The sequence below is a fragment of the Meriones unguiculatus genome (assembly GCF_030254825.1).
Source record: "Meriones unguiculatus strain TT.TT164.6M chromosome X unlocalized genomic scaffold, Bangor_MerUng_6.1 ChrX_unordered_Scaffold_31, whole genome shotgun sequence".
Lineage (NCBI taxonomy): Eukaryota > Metazoa > Chordata > Mammalia > Rodentia > Muridae > Meriones > Meriones unguiculatus.
In genome coordinates this window covers 10,918,584-10,937,790 of record NW_026843707.1, presented here as the reverse complement: position 1 = coordinate 10,937,790, position 19,207 = coordinate 10,918,584, and positions in this window count along the sequence as shown.

Genomic DNA, 19,207 nt, shown 5'->3' with positions numbered 1-19,207 from the left:
AGCATATTGATTTTGTATGATAGGTAATTTATTTCAACTCCAAATCAACAAAACATTGAGAATGATATGTAAAATCCTGCCAATATGTATTCTCTGAACATGCCCTCATCCCTGATATTATTTTGCTCAAAAGTTAATGAGATGTATCACTGAAGGTCTGTCTCTTGTCTTTCTTATGCCTTACTTAGTAGTTAAAGAGAAATATTATCTATTATTATATGTCTTAGTTTATTTCTTTAGTGAAACACCATAATCAAAATTAAATTGGGGAGAAAGAGGTTCATGTAATCTTATAATAAAGTATACTTTAATTTACAGTATTATATTGTAAACTATAATCTGCCCTGAAGAGAATTTAGAGGCAGAACTCAAGGAACAAACCTGCAGGCAGGAAATGAAGAAGAGACGTTAGAGAATACTACTTACTGGTTTGCTCTGCTGACATGCTCAGCCTTTGTCTTACACCATACTATCCTTTTCTCCCAGGTGTGGTAGCAACAACAATGAACTAGCTCACTCACATCAATCACTGACCAGGCATTTGCACAGCAAACCTTCCTACAGGCCAATAAAATGGATGCATTTTCACAGCTGTAGTTCATCCACAGATGACTCTAGATTGAGTTAGGTTGACCAAAAACAAATAAATAAATAAATAAATAAATAAATGAATAAATAAATAAATAAGCCAGAAAAATAGAAACAACAACAACATCCAAACCCAATAACCCAACCCAACTAAAATAAAAGAAACAAACAACAAAAAAAACTAAACCTACTAACAACACATTATCTGAGAAAAGAGCCCAACTCGATATTACATATAAGCAACAGCATTTTGCATTGTTTTAAAATACAGTGATTTGTCTAGGATTCTGAGTATTGCATGAATCAAACAAAATTTTACTTTTTCTTTGTGTCTTTAAGGATCAGCACTAATTTGGGATTTTAAAAATCATGCCACATCAAAATAGTTCCATATGTTTACCATTTCCGTTCTGATATGCTTACCAATTATTTTAAACCACCTTCCCTTTCTTTTTTACCTTTCTAACAACACTGAAAAGTAGACTGACTTCTGTAGTACATTATGTAAGTTAATTTTATAGGCTTTAAGTTATTTCATTATGACAGAAAGTCTGTTTAAAACACATCATCCAAAAGACATAGGTAAATGATTTAAATCTAAATGGAACTTACTTCATTTTTTGCCTCTATATTAGTCATATATTTTGGAGAACACACGTATTATCAAAATCATGTTAGACAAGCCTAGAAATAATTCCACGGAAAATGAATATTATATAATAATTTAACTTGAAATACAAAACTAATATACACTATCATATCTGGAGTATTCATTAAATGTCCATTTGAGTACCTTGGTCATGAGATTTAAGAATGTGGCCGTTGACCTATCTTGCAGAGTAAAATATCACAAAGATTCCCCTCATGTTCCCCTTTCTGCTATTTCTCTTGCAAATAGATGATGTGATCAATCAGTTAGGAAGAGGTTTTATAACTAAAGGTGTCTTTAGGTCTCTAGGTAGGAGAAAAGACAATCAATAAAGCTTTCCTTGGCTGGAGTTTGGCTATATAGAATCTTTGTACAGTTGCTTCTGCTCATCCCTCTGCTGAGGTGTTAGTGAGTCTCACTCTAGCCTAGGGCAGACTAGATTTCCTCTGAATGGAACACTGTGCTGCTGCTTTTAAGCATTTTTTCTCTCAGTAAAATTATTCTGCATGCCAGGATTCAAAGAATACTTGCAGGACACTTGCTTTGGGTTTCCACAGTGGACTGTTAAGGAAGAAATCTTCCTTTCTCTCTGATTCACCTTGTTACTGCATCAGCAGGAGTCTTGTCAATTTTGCTTAAACGTTTTGTAGACTTCTTTATTTTGTTTAAATTCATTTATTTTTTATAAAGTACAGCTTATTCACTTTGTAGCCAATATTAGCATATTCCCTCATCCCCTCCCTAACCCATATACTTCCAAGCCACTCCCAAATCAACTGATAATGGTGGAAATTTCTTTTGTCTCTGAATCATCTTGTTACTACATCAGCAGTAGTCTGGTCCTTGTTTAAAAACTGTTTGTAGGCATATTATGTTTTCTTTTTAGAATTTTATACATGAGTACACTATATTTACATCATTTCTTTTTATATATCATTATAGTTCTTTATTAGGAAGTTATATCTTTCTAAATTATTTTTATTTTTATTAATTACAGTTTATTCACATTGTATCACCTCTGTACCCCCCTCCCTGCGTCCCTCCCAATCCCACTGTCCCTCCCTCTTCCCACATGTACCCCTCCCGCAGTCCACTGATAAGGGAGGTCTTCCTCCCATTTCCTCTGATCCTAGTCTATCCTAGTCTATCTGGTCTCATCAGGAGTGGCTGCATTGATCATTTCAATCTCTCTCTCTCACCTGAAAGTCCTCCCATCTATCTCTAACTTCTCAAACCATGGTCCCTCCTTTCAATAATGTAATATACAAATGTAATGACTACTGAGTAAATTTACTGTAGCTCAGGTTTATATGTGTCTAAGGCTGGCTACTTTGTGGAATGGATAACCTGTCTGTTCTTTGGAGGAAACTCCCTATTTATACACTCTTACCATCCACTGCCTATAACTCTTCATCTAGGAGTGGGGAATCTTATGAGTTACTGTAACCTATTTGTATGTGTACTGGTGAGGTCTTTATGCAGTTTTGTTGTAGCAACCATGCTGGATATATATTCTTGCAACTCTTCCAATAAAATACTGAAAACAAAGATTCTCTGGGGTTTTTCTAAGGTATGTAAACCCTGAAATTTCTGTTTTGTTGCATTTTAAATCTGTGTTGTGATATGTGAAGGGTTCTGTGGGTTTTTACCTGTGTTTTGTCTCTTGCTACTCTTTCCTTTAGCCTTTATCCTTCCCTTTGTTAATACAGCTATCACAGGGGTTCTTCTCTCTTCTATACATCTACCCTGAAATTTTTCTGCTATTGTGTATGCTGTGTAAATTTTCTGAAACACTTCATCTTCAGCTCCATTTCCAAACATCTCAGTTGTAGTCACTTCACACTAGAATTAAACCCAATTAACAATGAGCCTTTCAAAATGAACTTGTTACTTTTCTTGCTGCTGACCACCATGTTTTCCTGTCACCACTCACTGTACTGGAGAACTGATTTCCTTCTATACCTGTTAGACCTTGGGAACAATACCAAACCTTGACATGGCATGATCTGCTATCCTCTTGGCCCCTTGTTATTACTGTTTTTGAAGCAAAATTTCAAAGCACTGTTACATAATGGCTCTCTATTTTGGAGTTCCTTTATGAGATTTTTCCACTTGATGATAATAGGTGTAGACAATCACTTGTAGGATGTGCCTATTGGAATTTTTTTAAGATTCAGGCTAACATCTTTCTTTTATTACTAAAATTTGGCAGAGAGTGAACCACTGTCTTACATTACATCACAGTAATTTAAACTGATCCAATATCAGTGGAGTGGTGCATCATAAAATATTAAATGCATGGAGCACTAATATTTGGCAAAGTTCTTGCTGGAGAATATATGGCAAATAATAAAAAAGCAAATGAGATATCTACAATCTGAGTCAATATTTAAAAAAAAAAAACACATGAGTATCAAACAGGTGAACCTGAAATACTCAAGTTTTGTAATATGTCTCAGTAAAGAAAAGGAAGGAGGAGCCAAGGGCTTCCAAGATTTAATGATTCAACTAGATGTCAGTGAACTCTGAATACTCCAAATTCAACATTTTTAAAATTTCTTTATATTTGAGTTTTTTGAGCATCTTACATTAAATAAAACTAATTTTTTCTATAATTTAGCAGAACAAACATTTAGTTGGGATTGAAGTTTTACGTTGCAAACTAAAAGTCTTTTTTTAAGGTTTTTACAAGGAATATTCTCAAAACACTATTTTTTATCTTGGTTGTAAATTGTAAACTGTGTGCTATAATAAGAACAATTATGGTAGTAAAAGACTGTCAGTCATTGAGAGAGCACTGCAATGGAATCTTGATATGCACTCACATCTAAGGTGGCAAATGATATTTACCATTTTTCCATGTATTTGTTTGTCACTTCTATTTCTTCTTTACAGAAGTCATACAAAGACACTGTATATCAACAAATGAAATTTGGCATAATTCTAATCTCCTCCCCAAAGGACATCTGTTAATATCCTCAGAAAAATTTTGGTAGTGATAATGGGTAGTTATCTGTGTGTGTGTTTGTGTGTGTGTGTGTGTGTTTGTGTATGTTTAATTCTATACAGTTTTACAAGGTTAAGTGTGCTTTCAATGATTTTACCACACAGATTCCCACCTAATACAAACAGGTGTGTGTTCTTCACTGAAAAAACCTACCAAAATTGGTCTATCAAGAATTAGTCTTTCTTTCTCAGGGTTGAATAACAAATATTACTGTATAATAAATGTCCACTATCATGTTTTATTTTTTGCAATTCATGAGATTAAAAATAAAGTTATAGAGTAAAAGTATTTTTAAAACATACAATTTGAATTTTGAGACTCATATTGCACCCTGTGTAGAATTTGTTTCAAGTTATAAGTTACTTTTTAAGTTATAAGTAATTTTTAAAATATAAGTGAAGATCACCTTGTGTTCTTGGACAGGAACTATGTCTAATTTCTATTCCCCTTTTCAGTTATGTGTCTAGGATTGGAGATCTCGGGAATCTGATTCCTTAGTGCTTTAACTATATTTGCACACATTGGATATATGCTCACACAGATACATATATGTGTCCTTAATATGAGTGAAAGATAAAAAAATCTTTTTAAAGTTTTAAGTATCATGTTGCTGGTTATATTAATATAATAGAATAGATTACTCTAGAAGGTGATATAGGAGATTCTGAAACTGAGTGGAAATGTCTTCTGATTCACTTTAAATTTTCATAAATATATCTAGAACAAGATAGGTTATTTCAAAGGCAAATTTGAACTCTGTGTAAATTTTGATTTTTATGTTTTTCATTTTTGACTTTTATTGATTCTATGTGAAATATGACACAAATTCAGATTAAAATATCTGCATCTTTGGGGTTATTTTATTTATTTTTGAAGCAGTGTGAAAGTAGTATGCACTCTAATTTTGAGAGTTGATTTTGATTAACTTCTGTTTTATGTGTACAGGTGAAGCCAGCACTTCAGATGTTGTGCCTAGTGATGATTCTGACAGAGTCCAGATTACCTCTTTTCAACAATCTGAAAGTATAACACAAAGAAAAATACTGGAGTGGGGGCTTGGGGCAAGAAAAAGTCAGTGCAAACCAAAGAATAATGACATCACTGGAGAGATGAGATTTACCTTTAATGATGGGAATACAAGTCCTCAAATTGACCATGAACTACCTTCAGAACATACCTACCATGACTGTAGTAGGAAAAGCCAGAATGAAGTGGAACATCAACGACCTGAGTCAACCTGTGTAATTCCTTTCTCACCAGAGGAAGATATAACTGATGTTTTAATCGAAGGGCCATGTATTAAAGATAGAATCACCAGAAGGGAGAGTCCAGAAGTTCTGATAGTTGGAGAAACAACAGGAAGTAGGCCACTTCCACATACTCAGGATGTGAGAGCTGGTCATCATGTATTGTCTGAAACACAGTCACATCATAGGATGGATGAGTCTTCCCTTGGTTCTAATGGTCACACAGGTTTGCAATTGGGAGATGATTTGTCTATATCTGATTTGCAAAGAACATCTTCTCCAATGATAGAACACATATCGACAGAGAACACTGATCATAACAGTCAGTCTACAGCTGTAAAGCCAATTCAATTTGTCCCTGTGGAAACTGATCAAGAAGAAAATACAAACACATCCTTCTGTCCTAATCAGACAGGTATAGAGGATTCTGAAATAATTTCTGTTGATCAAACCTCAAATACTAGTTTAGATTTTACAGTGGCTGCATCTCCTTTTGGACCATCAGGGTACATCAAGAGAGGAGTTTTTGAGATACTCGATGACAATTGCATTGCGATTCAGTTAGAGGATTTTGACTCACCATCAAGTGAAAATAATAGAAGAGTTCATTCTGGTGAGAGCGATATTTCCAGTTCTACCCGTAATTCTATCACAAATTCCTTACCATTTTCCAATTTAAGATTCAATCGGCATACTTTACCTACTCCTGTGGCTCGTGACAATACTGTAGTCAATAATATAAATTCATCAGCTAGCTCACAAAGTGAAGACACTAACGACTTACTTATACTACCTCACCCACCCTCTGAAGCCAGACAGGGAAGGCATGTTACCGATCCAGAAGTTTCTGATGACAGTGATTCTTTGCCATCTTTGCCTCATTTTACCATCTTCAATCATGTTCATAATAACCACCATAATGGACTTACCAAACAACAGATTAACGCTTTAAAACTAAGAGATTTTTGTAAACATGATAAATTAAACCAGTGCAGTATTTGTATTACAAGGTATAAACAAGGCAGTAAGATTCGTATACTACCTTGCCTTCATGAATATCATCATAAATGCATTGATCGTTGGCTATCTGACAACTCAACTTGTCCCATTTGTCGCCTACATATAATAAGTCCTGCTGACACAGAAATTCGAATTTGAGTTCTGGACCTCAGAAAAATAAATTCTTTAAATATTGAATGAATAAATGTCATTTGCTGTCTTCATTTGGGGTACATTTCCTTGAAAAAGTCATGACCAAAACAACATTGGACTGAAAGCATTGAATATATATATATATATATATATATATATATATATATATATATATACTCGGTAACAATCAGCTGAGAGAAACCAAGGCAGGAACCTGCAAGCAGGTGATGATGCAGACAGGACAGAAGAATGATGCTTATTTGCTTGTTCCATTTTTTTTCCAGTTGCAATATTTTCATCCAGACACCCATTACCCAGATTTCATTGTTAAATGTTTTACTTCTGATATACATTTCAGTTGCTTTTTTATCTGTACAAACTGTTGGATGAAACCCATAATTTGATATAGAGTCACATTCAAAGATTGTGCTCTTCTATGGAGAAGAGTCTATGGTGAAGTATTTTTTCTCACATTTCCCTGTTATGGTCAGTCATTAAATGGCCGTCAACATGTGTTAAGAAAGATGTTCATGGTGTAATACGGAAAGACTTGCACTGAAGATGACCTCTAGAGTTTATTACATATTCTGGGTATTAGTCCTTTTCTAATTAAATTTTTATTAACTACAGTTTATTTATTTGTTTTTTGGAAGGTCTATTTTAATTTTTTATTAATTACACTTTATTCACTTTGTATCCTTCCTGTGGTTTCCTCCCTCCTCCTGTCGCAGTCCCCCCTTCTTCCACCCTCTGCATGCATGCCACACCACAAGTCCACTGATAGGGGAGGTCTGCTTTTTTTTTTTTTTTTTTTTTTTTTTTTTTTTTTTTTTTTACTATTTCTAAATTGAATACAACTAAGAACTCCAGCGATACATCTCAGCTTCTTGTATAATTGGAATGGTGGAAGTTTGTTGAGGAGGGAGAAATTTGATTTTGAAAGTCCCATGAATGAATAATACTTTATTTTATTTTTTTGAGTTTTGGCATTCATTAACTGGCTCTTTGTTTGTAAAGATTTAATTTTATTATTATTTTTTATTATTAATAGTTATATTTTATTAACACTATCCCAGCTACATACCATTCCCTTATTCCCTAGTAATCCCACCCTCCCTCCCATAGCTTCTCCCTGATCCTTTCCAAGTCCAAGGATTTGGGAGGACCTACTCCCATTTCATCTGGCCCTGTTTTATCAGGTATCTTCAGGACTGGCTTCAAAGTCCTCCTCTGTGGCCTTGCAGGACTGTTCCTCCCTTGGGGAGTTGGGAGGTCAAAGAGCCTACCATTGATTTCCTGTCAGAGATGGTCCCTGTTTCCCTTACTATGGGAAACCAATTGGTTATTGAACTATCATGAGCTTCCTCTGAGCAAAGGTTCTAAGTTATATCCATACATGGTCCTTGGTTGGAGAAACAGTTTCAGAAAACAACACTATGCCCAGATATATTTGCGACATCGAGGTCCCTGCACTGCTAGTCCAGACCTGTGGCACCATCATCCCAGAGTCCTGGATCTGTTAGCTAACATACTGGCCCCATAAGGTCACTCAGACCCTGACAGCACGGCCTGTCCAATCCCTCAGTGACAGATATTATGCTAGATACCCACCAAAACCAAGCAGACCCGCCATAAAATCTCAGAACACCAGTGCTGGGCATGCCAAGTTTGGAGAGTACAGTGGAGGGCCCCCCAGGCCTTAGCAGAAAACATCTGGCCTGGCATCCTGGTCTCCAGCTGCAGCAGAATTTCCTAACCTGGCAGTGGCAGCAGCACTGAGCTGGCAGAGCACATCAAACAAACAGGGCCAAACCAGAGGGCAGAGAGCCCAGATAGCCCTTTCCCTGACCAGTGATCTGCCTGATAGAAATTTTACCCTTGAGAATCTGCAGACCCCCAGATCCAGGGTCTTTCTAAAACAGAAGCCAGACCTCAAACACCTCCCACCCACATACCCACTTTGGGAAACACAGGGTCACTTGGGACAAAGAAGAACCTGCTCTGTGTGTCCAATAGAGGAGTTAAGGCAGTTAATGCCTGAAATTGTGCTGGGACCATAAGTAGTGCCTGCTACATATACAGTGCAGAGCCCCTACCACATACTAAAAGGTTCAATATTATCTATCACTCTGTCCCTCGAGACATACTTCCATGCACACTTACACACACACACACACAAACACACACACACAGACACACACACACACACACACACACACACACACACACACATATACACATAAGGCCTGCCTGGATTTGCCCGGTTTGTGTCTGCTTACTTTTCATCACAGGTAGAGCTAGTCCTCAGCACATGCTGACGACATGGGACTGCTCTCAGCTTTCTGAAGAACTCTCCAGACACTAGAGAGAGACAGTACCAGTCTGAACTGCAGAACCCAAAAAATAAACAGGAAAGGTTTCAGATAAGCCAATAGATAGTGGTCAGCCAAAGAACACTTCCAACTTAAATCAGGACATCATGACTTCAACAGCAATCCCCAAAATTGATGGATACTCCAGTTCATCAGAAACACAGGAAAATGAATTTAAAGCTATGTGTACCCTATTATTTGAGGCCCATGAAGAGGAAACAAACAACTGTCTTAGAACAATAACCATGCAAATGCAGTCAGTTAAAGAGGAAATGAAAAATCTTTCATAGACTTGGCCAGTCAATTGGAGGTAAAGAATGAAGAAATAGACAAATTTCTTAAAGAAACACTGGCAAACATAGCCAAAAAAAATAGAGACACAAGTAGAGATAAAATTAGTGGCATATAGAAAGGAAATTAACAAAATAATAGAGACCATCATAGAGAGTCAGGAAACAACATTCAAACAGATGAAAGAAATGGTGCAAGGCATGGAAACAGAATTAGAATCAATAAAGAAAACACAAACTGAGAAAACCATGGAGCTGGAGGAGAACTTGGAGAAAAGTTCAGGAACCACAGGGGTAAGCATCACCAACAGAATACAAGAGACGGAAGGGAGAATCTATGGAGCTAAAGATACACTGGTAGAAATTGATACTTCTCTCAAAGAAAAAGTAAAATCAGAAAAGTTCAAAACACAAAATATCCAAGAAATCAAGGACACCATGAAAAGATGAAATCTAGCAATAAGAGGAATTTATTGAAAAGAAGACTCCAGGCTCCGAGGTCCAGAAAATATTTTCAAGAAAATCATAGAAGAAAATTTTTCAACTTAAAGAAAGAGATGTCCATAAATATACAGGAGGCCTACAGATCACCAAACAGACTAGACCAGAAAAGCAGAGGTCTTTTTTTTCTTCCCTCTGATCCTAGTCAATTACGTGTCATCGGGAATGGCTTGTTCTTTATAGAGTAACTTTTATATTTGTGTGCTTTTGGTTTGGGGGCTTTCAAGACATGATTATGCTTAATAGCCTTGAGTGCCCTGGACTTACTGTGTAGACTAGGCTGTCCTCAAATTCACAGAGATCAGCCTGTTTCTGAAATCTCAGGTGCTGGAGTCACAAGGGTCCACACCATTCATGGCTGAACAATGTTCCTTATGCAACACTTATGGGCCCTCTTCCATTAACCAATGATTGACAAAATTCCCTGTAGGAATGCCTGCATACAAACCAATTTTTTGAATTATTCATTGTCATTTTATTTTAAATGTTTTATTCATCATCTTTAATGGTAGAGATTTGTTTTGCTACAATGACTGCTTCATTTAGATATTGGATTTTTATCTGTTCAGACTCTGCTTTTTCCATTTCAATTAATTATACTTTATTCATTTTGTAACAACCCTTGGCCTCCTCCCTCCTTCCCTTCCAATCCCACCGTCCCTCCCCCTTCTCTACACATGCCCCTCTCCAAGTCCACTGATAAGGGAGGTCTTCCTCTTCTTCCTTCTGATCCTAGTCTATCAGGTCTCATCAGGAGTAGTTGCAATGTCTTCTGCTGTGGCCTGGTGAGGTAGCTCCCCACTCAGAGGCAGGTGATCAAAGAACAGGCCAATCTGTTCATGTTAGAGACAGTCCCTGTTGCCATTACTATGGGACCCACGTGGAAACTGAACTGCCATTTGCAACATCTGTGCAGGGATTCTAGTTTATCTCCATCAATGGTTTTGGTCTGAAAAAAGACCACTGTGCCCAGATTTTTTGGTTCTGTTGTTCTACTTGTGGAGCTCCTTTCTCCTCCAGGTCTTATTATTTCCTACTTCTTTCATGAATTTCCCTGCACTCTGCCCAAAAGTTGGCCATAAAACTAAGAGTCTGCTTTGATATCTGGCATGATAGAGCATGTCACAGGTCCTCTGTAGCAGGCTCCCATACACTTCCCTGTTTTCTCCTTCTTCTGATGTTCATCCTCTTTGCCTTGCTGTATGGGGTTTGAGCATTTACCCAGAGACCTCCTTCTTGATTAGTTTCTTTAGGTGTACAGATTTTAGTAGGTGTGATCTATATTTTATGTCTAATATCCAATTATGTGTCAGTATATACCCTGTGTGTCTTTTTGCTTCTGGGATACCTCACTCAGGATGATCTTTTCCAGATCTCACAGTTTATTACAAATTTTATGATTTCATTGTTTTGTAATGCTAAGTAATATTCCATTCTGTAGATGAACCACAATTTCTCTGTCCATTCCTCCGCGGAGTGGCACCTGGGCTGTTTCCAGCTTCTGGGTATTACAAGTCAACCTGCTACAAACATGGAGGAGCTCAGGTCCTTATTGTGTACTTGAGGCTATTTTGGGTATATGCCTAGGAGTGGTGTAGCTGAATTTTGAGGAAACCCTATTCCTAGTTGTTTGGGAAACTGCCAAATTGTTTTCAAGAGTAGTTATACATGTTTACATTCCCACCAGCAGTGGAGAAGGGTTCCTCTTTCTCCACAACCTCCAGCATATTGTTCTCACTTGAGTTTTTGATCTTAGCCATTCTGATGGGTGTAAGGTGAAATCTTAGGGTCATTTTGATTTGCATTTCATTATGACTAAGTAAATTGAATATTTCTCTAACTTTTTCTCTGCCATTTGATATTCCTCCATTGACAATTCTCTATTTAGCTCCGTACTCCATTTCTTAATTGCATTACTTGATTTGTTGTTGTTTAACTTCTTCAGTTCTTTGTGTATACAGGATATATTAGTCCTCTGTCAGAAATAGGGTTGGTGAACATCTTTTCCCAATCTGTAGGCAGTCGTTTTGTTCTGATGACAGGGTCCTTTGCTTTACAGAAGCTTTTCATTTTCAGGAGGTCTCATTTATTGATTGCTGTTCTTAGAGTCTGTGCTGTTGGTGTTTAGTTCAGGAAGGTGTCTCCTGTGCCAATGAGTTTAAGGTTCTTCCCCAATTTTTTTTTTAAGTGGTTTAGTGTCTCTGGTTTTATTTTGAGGTCTTTGATCCACTTGGACTTTAGTTTTGTGCAGGGTGGTAAATATGGATCTATTTGAATTTTTTTATATTGTAGACATCCAGTTAGAATAGCACCATTTGTTGAAGGTCCTGTTTTTTTTTTTTTTTTTTTTTTTTTTTTTTTTTTTTTTTTTTTGTTGTTGTTGTTGTTGTTTTGTTTTGTTTCCATTGAATGTTTTTGACATCTTTGTCAAATATCAGGTGTCCGTAAGTCTATGGATTTATGTCAGGGTCTTCTATTTGATTCCATTGATCCACCAGTCTGTTTCAATTCCTGTACCACACAGTTTTTAGTATTGTTGCTGGATATTACAACTTGAGATTAGGGATAGTATTAACCCCTAAAGATCTTTTATTGTAGAGAATTGTTTTAGTAATTTTGGTTTTCTTGTTGTTCCATATGAAGGTGAAAATTTTTCTTTAAAGGCCTGTAAAGAATTGTGTTGGTTATTTGATGGGAACTGCACTGAATCTGTAGATTGCTTTTGGTAAGATGTGCATTTTTACTACATTAATCCTGCCAAGCCCTGAGCATGGGAGAACTTTCCATCTGCTATATATTCTTCTAATTCTTCCTTCATATACTGAAATTTTTTCATACAAGTCTTTGACTAGCTTTTTAGGTTCACACCAAGGTACTTTTTGTCCTTTGTGGTTATTGTGAACTGTGTTGTTTCCCTAATTTCATTCTCAGCTCTTTTGTCTATTGTCTACAGGAGGGGTGCTGATTTTATTTTATTTTTTTTGGTTAGATTTATAACCTGCCACTTTGCTGAAGGTGTTAGTCAGCTGTAGGAGATCTTTACTGGAATTTTTGTGGTTACTCAGGTATTCTATCATATCATCTGCAAATAGTGATAGTTTGACATCTTCCTTTCTAATTTGTATCCCCTTGATCTCCTTCAATTGCCATATTGTTCTATCAAGTACTTCCAGAACAATGTTGAAGAGATATGGAGAGAGTGGGCAGCCTTGCCTTGTCCCTGATTTCAGTGGAAATGATTTAATTTTCTCTCCATTGAGTTTGATATTGGCTATAGGCTTGCTGTATAGTAATTGCCTTTACTGTGTTCAGGTATGTGCCTTGTATCCCTGATCTCTCCAAGACTTTAAACATAAATGGATGCTGGATTTTGTCAAATGGCTTTTCAGCATCTAAGGAGACGGTCATGTGGTTTTTCTCCTCAGGTTTTTTATGTGGTGGATCACATTGATGGATTTCCGTATATTGAACAACCCCTGCATACCTGGGATGAAACCTACTTGGTCATAGTGGATGGTATCTTTGATGTGTTCATGGGTTCGGTTGTTAATTATTTTGTTGAATACTTTGCATCAATGTTCATGAGGGAGATTGGCCTGAAATTTTCTTTCTTTGTTGGATCTTTGTGAGGTTTAGGTACCAAGGTGACTGTGGCTTCATTGAATGAGTTGGGTAGTTTTCCTTCTGTTTCTATTTTGTGGAATAGTTTTAAGAGTACTGGTGTTAGCACTTCTTTGAATGTTTGGGAGAATTCTGCGCTAAAACCATCTGTTTGAGGATGAAGAAAGATATTTCAGGAAGGCAGCACATAGCTCCTTCTCTGGCATGAACTCAGTGGCATACTCTTTGAACACATCCCCCTGCATGATGCAGCCTTGCAAGGCCACAGAGGGAGACAATGCACCAGCCCTGAAAAGATCTGATAGGGTAAGGTCAGATTGAAAGGGAGGAGAAACTCCCTTATCAGTGGACTAGAGGAAGGGCATAAAAAGAGAAGAGTGAGGGAAGGTGTGTTTGGGGAGAGATGAGGGAATGGACCACAGCTGGTTTACAGATTGAATAAATTGTATTAAATAATAATAATAATAATGTATTTATTGTAAAAAACATAGTTTTCGTGACGTGATCAGTCATTGATAGAAATGAGGCTGGACATAGAGCTCAACGGTTAATTGCATTTAATGTTGTATAGAGGACTTGTGTTCAGTTCCCAACTTAACACATTGGCAGCTTACTGCTGTCTGTATTACCAATTCCAGGGAGACATATACCCATCAGCATCATTGAGTATCTACACATTTGTGGTATACATAATCATACCCTGATACACAAATAAATAAAAATGCAACTTTAAGGCATAAATAAAGAATCTCTTTACTTAACTGAATATAAGTATAGACCCCAAACCACCTTGTCTGAGGCAGTTGCCTAAATACTCATGGCTAAACAGTTTGGCTTTTATAACACCTTTTTCTTTTATCCCTATCATCTCTTTTCTTTACAAAGGCCATAATCCTAAATCTTGCTGATTCAGACATATGGGACTTTTTGTTTTCTTTTGTTTTGTTTTGTTTTGTTTTGATTTGATTTGTTTTGTTTTGATTTGTTTTTTGGCCTGGCTCACTCAATGGAATTATTTCATTTCAATGTTGAGTTTACAAGTTTTTGTTTTCTAGCTCAGAAATTATAGTTTTTATACTTTCTTCTCTTGCAAATTGCTTTCCTCATCAATTGTTGATATATTCAGCATGTTTGAATTATATTTTTTCTCCATATTTAAAATGAAGCTTTCCAGTCCAATGATTAGTACATTTTTTTTAAATTATATTATCTGTCAAACTAAGAACCTATACAGAAGATCTAGTTGGATAAGAAGTTTCACTGTAATGCACTAAATGATCTTTGTTCATGACAAAAACTTTTATTGAAAAACCTAACTCGGCTATATTTTAGTAAACATGAATCACCTGCCTTCTCAGACTCTTTTACTTACTTCTTTCAATAATCTTTAATTTTTATGAATATTTACTTCTCTACAAGAACTTTGGAGGCAAAGAAAAACAAACAAGCTGTAAGTTCCACTTCTTGCTAACCTTGTTAAGTCACTTTTGAACTCTCATTAGATAAGAACATCACTATTTGCAAGTTTGTTATTATGTAGACTTAAAACAGCATAATCATCATAGTCATTGTAAAGAAATACTGGTGCTTAACTGAAAGAAGTCGTTAACTGATTTGGTTTAGCCGACATAGGATCATGTAAATAAATTTAAAAAATTGTTGTATCCAAGAAGATGGAAAGCTACAAATTCAGGGAATCTATTTTTTACCAGGTTTTGCTTGCCTGAATATTTATGTTGCATTTATTTAAGTATATTTATTTAAAATGTGTAGGATAGTGGTACAGCACTTGGCTAACATGTGTGAGCATATGCTTCCACTCCTATCATTGTAAAAACATATTTTGTAGTTCAGTTCAGAGAGTTCATATATATTAAAGATCTTAGAGATTCTTAATCTCAACACTTGGAAGGAAGAGGCCGATAGGACCTTGGAAGTTCAAGGTTACCCTGCTTTACAAGGTGAGTTTCATGAAATCCAATGTTATATACATAAAAAAATATATATGGATATATGAAATATATGATATTAAATATCAATATATATAAGTCAATAAAAACAAAGAAGAAAATAATATTTATCTGTTCATTTTTTTTACTTTTAAAAAATTTATGTAAGTTTTTATAAATTAGTTTATTCACGTTGAATCCCAGCTGTAGGCCCCTCCCTCCCAAAGACTAGGAAACTTCCCTATTCTTCTCATAGGGGAGGTCCTCTTCCCCTTCCATCTGAACCTAGCCTATCAGGTCTCATCAGGAGTGGCAGCATTGTTTCCCTCTGTGGCCTGGTAAGGTTGATCCTCCCTCAGGGGGAGGTGAACAAAGAGCCAGTCATGTCAGAGACAGTCCTTGTTTCTATTACTAGGACACCCACTTGGATACAGATTTGCCATGGGCTATAGCTGTGCACAGGTTCTGGGTGTTCCTGGGTATCTCCATGCATGGCCCTTGGTTGGCATATCAGTCTGAGAAAATATGTATCTGGTCAGAATTTTGTGATCTGTTGTTCTCTTCATGAAGCTCCTGTACCCTCTAAGACTTCCTCTCTCCCCATTTATTTCAAAAGATTCCATGCACTCTGCCTGGATTTGGACCATGACTCTCAGCATCTCCTTCAATACCTTGCTATGTAAAGCATTTCAATGGGCCTCTGTCGTAAGCTCTTGTCCTGTTGCCTGTTTTCTCCCTCTTCCTATGTCCATTTATTTTTCTCAGCTTCTTTAGTTGTACAGACTTTAGTATAATTTTCCTCAGATGCAAATAAATAAATAGATAAATAAATAAATAATTAAATGAATAAATATATAAATGATTAATTTGAAAAAATCCAACAACCATTCATGTTTAAAGTCTTGTAGAAATCAGGGATTTGATGCACATACCTAAACATATTAAAGACAATATACAGCATACCTATAGTTGATATCAAGCTAAATGGAGAGGAATATAAATCAATCCTACTGAACAGAGGGACAAGGCAAGGCTGCCCACTCCCTCCATATCTCTACAACAAAGTACTTGAAGTCAAAGCTAGAGTAATAAGACAACTAAAGGAGATCATTAGGATACAAATCCGAAAGAAAGAAATCAAAGTATCGCTTTTTGCAGATGATATAACAGTATACATGAGTGACGGCAAATATTCAACTAGAGAGCAACTTCAGCTGATAACACTTTCAGCAATGTGGCTATATACAAAATTAACTCAAAAAAATCAGTAGCCCACCCATATAGGAAATTCCAAAGGGGTGAGATAGAAATTAGGAGGGAAACACCCTTTAAAATAGCCACTAATAACATGAAATAGCTTGTGTGACCCTAATCAAGCATGTGAAAGACTGGTTTGAGAAAAACTTCAAGTCTCTGAAAAAAGAAACTGAGGAAGATATCAGAAGATGGAAAGATCTCCCATTCTCATGGATCTGTAGGATTAACAGTGAAAATGGCCATCCTACCAAGAGCAATGTAGAGATTCAATGTAATTCCCATCATGTCTTTGGTCATCAGGGAAATGCTAATCAAATCAGCCCTGAGATTTCACCTAACAACCATCTGCATGGCTAAGATCAAAAACTCAATTGACAACACATGCTGGAGAGGATGTGGAGTTAGGGGAACCCTACTCCACTACTAGTGGGAATGCAAACTTTTACAACCACTTTGGAAATTAATCTGGCATGTTTTCAGACAATTAGGAGTATGTTTTAGAGGTAACCTAGAACCCTGAACAGAGGTAACCCATGGAAATTCAGTGTCCAAGTTGGTTCCATAGTAATGGGGACAACGACTGTAACTGATTGGCCTGCTCTTTGATCACCTCTCCCTGAGGAGTCTGCAGCCTTTCCAGGCTACAAGGAAGAAGAAGCAGCCACTCCTGATAGGTCCTGATAGACTAGGAATAGAAGGAAAGACAGGAGGACCTCCCCTGTTGGTGGGCTTCGTGGGACATGGGTGGAGATGGGGGAAGGAGAGTAGTATTGAGAGGGGAGGAGAGACAGAGCTACAGACGGGATACAAGGTGAATAAATTGTAATTGATAAAATTAAAAACACCAATACAATTGTTTACAGACCTTGAAAGAACAATTGTCAATTTAATATGGAAAACAAAGACACTCAGAATTGCTAAGACAATCCTGTACAGCAACAGATCATCAGAAGATATCTCCATCCCTGAGCTCAAACTGGACTACAGAGAAATTGTTATAAAAACTGCATGGTACTGGCATAGAAACACGATGGTGGATCAATGAAAGTGAATAGATTACCCAGAAATAAACCTACACACCTATGCTTTTTTGATTTTTGTCAAAGAAGCCAAAACCATACAATGTATAAAAGACAGCATCTTCAACAAATGGTGCAGGTTTTACTGGATTTCTACCTATGAAAAAATGAAAATGCATCAATATTTATCACCGTGCATGAAAATCAAGTGCAAGTGGAATAAAGACCTGAATATTTTTATCTTAAAATGAGTAAAAGAATAGTGATTGCCCAAATTGTTCCAAATTCTTTTCGAGAAAATTATTTTTATAATTCATTATCCCCTTCTATATATTGTTGATATATATATATATATATTAGTAAATGGAGGGAATAAAAACTTTACTATCATTTTAACATCATTCCATGTTAGAAAAATAAAAGTTAATGATTATGTTACAAGTAAACATTCTAATCTTTTATTGATATAGCACATCTGGAATTTTATTGCAAAAGTGAAAAAAATTGTTTTGATTATATCACTTGTTTATAACTGGTTCACATTTATATTGCTCTGTTTCTTAAATGGTTGTAGCTCTATTGATGGACAAGGCTGTTGTGAAACATTCTAGAATATCTGTGCAAATACAAGTGAAAGGAATTGTAGTCAAACGATTGGAAGAAAAAGGTTGCAGAGTTTTCATCTCTCTTGGAGCTTAAATCTGCTCATTTCAGAGTATTCTAAACGGAGGTATTGAAGACCATGAGTAACAGTCATCCTCTTCCCTTTGTGGAGAGAATGATCTCCTTCAAGGTTGAAAATCTGGCAAACCACAATTCATGCTGCACCCTGAGGCATATCTTTGAGCATGATGGGCCTGATAGTGATGTAAACATCACCCAAATCCATTGAGTAAAAGTCCATATTGGTTTCCTTAATCTATTTCCACAACAAACGTGATGCCAAGGATGCCATCGATCCCCTACATGGGTTTTTACTAGATGGACATAAACTAAAGTTACAGATGGTTTACAAAATGGATCCACAGTACTCTCAACCTGACTGTAGCAAGGGAGGCCAAAAACATTATGAGGAAGACAATCATAAATTCCGTCCTCAAGGTGACACAGCATTCTTGTCCCACCACTGGTATCAAACCATAGATCATACCAGATCTTCTCCAGGCCACTCACAATCCCTGGCTCAGTCTCAATATAGCTTTCAAAGGAGATCATCAACAAACAAAGTATCCAAGACCATGTTCTCAGTGTCCAGGCAATAGCTGGTTCCGTGAGACAGGTCTCATTCAAGTTTCAGGAATCTTCCTGGATCAAGCATGAAGAAATCTAAATCTAAATATTCAGGCAAGAGTGCACCCAAGTGTCATTCAGGAGAAGGTAGGAGCAGAGAGTTTCAATACTCTTCAGCACATAGCCTGAGTATTTCGAAAGATGAGGGTCAAGAGAAAAACCACTTACTGAGTTGAGAGAGATTTTGAAAAAAAAGGTGGAAGTAGGAAAATTGATACATTGTATAGTATTTTATTGTCAACCTTTTCCAAGTTTTAACCTAAAT